Below are 2,183 nucleotides of genomic sequence, written 5' to 3'. Positions count from 1 at the left end.
ACATTTACATTCTCTTAATTTTTCAAAGTCCATTTTGAATTTTTTTCTTTGAAATGCAAGAATTGGAATATATTAGTAGTGTCTTGTCGTGGTTTACCTTGTCACAGTTACATTCTCTTGATTTTTCAAATTTCATTTTGGATTTTTACATTCTAATGATTTTTCAAAGTTCATTTTGAATTTCTTTCGTTGAAATGCAAGAGTTGGAATATTTCAGTAGTGTTTTGTCGTGGTTTACCTTGTCACAGTTACATTCTCTTGATTTTTCAAAGTTCATTTTGGATTTTTACATACTCTTGATTTTTCAAAGTTCATTTTGAATTTCTTTCGTTGAAATGCAAGAATTGGAATATTTCAGTAGTGTCTTGTCGTGGTTTACCTTGTCACAGTTACGTTCTCTTGATTTTTCAAAGTTCATTTTTGGATTTCTTTCATTGAAATGTAAGAATTGGAATATTTCAGTAGTGTTTTGTTGTGCTTTACCTTGTCACTGTTACATTCTCTTAATTTTTCAAAGTTCATTTTGAATTTCTTTCATTGAAATGCAAGAGTTGGAATATTTTAGTAGTGGATTGTTGTGGTTTACCTTGTCATAGTTACATTCTCTTGATTTTTCAAAGTTCATTTTGGATTTCTTTCCTTGAAATGCAAGAGCTACAATATTTCAGTTGTTTTTTGTTGTGCTTTACCTTGTCACAGTTACATTCTCTTCATTTTTAAAAGTTCATTTTGGATTTCTGTCGTTGAATTGAAATAGTCGTAATATTTCGGTCGTGTTTTGTCGTGGTTTACCTTGTAACAGTTACATTCTCTTGATTTTTCAAATTTCATTTTGGATTTTTACATACTCTTGATTTTTCAAAGTTCATTTTGAATTTCTTTCATTGAAATGCAAGAGTTTGATTATTTCAGTAGTGTTTTCTCGTGGTTTACCTTGTCACAGTTACATTCTCTTGATTTTTCAAAGTTAATTTTTGGATTTCTTTCATTGAAATGCAAGAGTTGGAATATTTCAGTAGTGTTTTGTCGTGGTTTACCTTGTCACAGTTACATTCTCATGATTTTCAAAGTTCATTTTGAATTTCTTTCATTGAAAAGCAAGAGTCGGAATATTTCAGTAGTGGATTGTTATGGTTAACCTTGTCAAAGTTACATTCTCTTAATTTTTCAAAGTTCATTTTGGATTTCTTTCCTTGAAATGCAAGAGTTGGAATATTTCAGTAGTGTTTTGTCATGGTTTAGCTTGTCAAAGTTACATTCTCTTAATTATTCAATGTTCATTTTGAATTTCTTTTGTTGAAATGCAAGAGTTGGAATATTTCAGAAGTGTTTTGTTGTGTTTTACCTTGCCACAGTTACATTCTCTTGATTTTTCAAAGTTCATTTTGAATTTCTTTCGTTGAAATAAAAGAATTGGAATATTTCAGTAGTGTTTTGTCATGGTTTACCTTGTCATAGTTACATTGTCTTGATATTTCAAAGTTCATTTTGAATATTTTTCGTTTAAATGCAAGAGTTGGAATATTTCAGTAGTGTTTTGTTGTGCTTTACATTGTCAAAGATATATTCTATTTATTTTTAAAAGTTAATTTTGAATTTCTTTTGTTGAAATTCAAGAGTCGGAATATATCAGTAGTGCCTTGTCGTGGTTTTCCTTGTCACAGTTACATTCTCTTGATTTTTCAAAGTTCGAAAAACTTACACACAAAAAAAAAACTTATCCTGTATAAACGATTTGCTTCTAAACATGCAAAAATGTCACTAGTCATCTGCTATGCACCAACAAATAATGCCGATGAAGCCTCTAAAGACGATTTTTATGAAAACCTCTATTCTGTCCTAGACTCCATCCCTCTCCATAACGTCACTTCCCTGGAAGGCGACCTTAATGCGAAAGTCAGTCAGGACAGATCTTATTACCCCCGAGATGGTGGGACATCACGGGCTTTCAACTATCAACGAAAATGATGCAAGGCTAGTCATTTTTGCCATGTCGAACAACCTGTTGATAGTAGGTACATTATTCGAGCAGAAAGATATCCTTAAGTATACATGGACATACCCAGACAAAAGTATCAAAAATCAGATTGTCCACTTTCTGATCCGACGACGGTGGAAAACTTGTCTGAAAGACCTGAAGAGTTGCAGAAGTGCGGACGTCGGGTCGGAGCATGAACTTCTTG

Source organism: Artemia sp. Qi Xiang Cuo, chromosome 4 (genome assembly GCF_049724085.1).
Source record: "Artemia sp. Qi Xiang Cuo chromosome 4, ASM4972408v1, whole genome shotgun sequence".
In the NCBI taxonomy this organism is placed as follows: Eukaryota; Metazoa; Arthropoda; class Branchiopoda; order Anostraca; family Artemiidae; genus Artemia; species Artemia sp. Qi Xiang Cuo.
Note: the sequence above shows the minus strand (reverse complement) of the source record.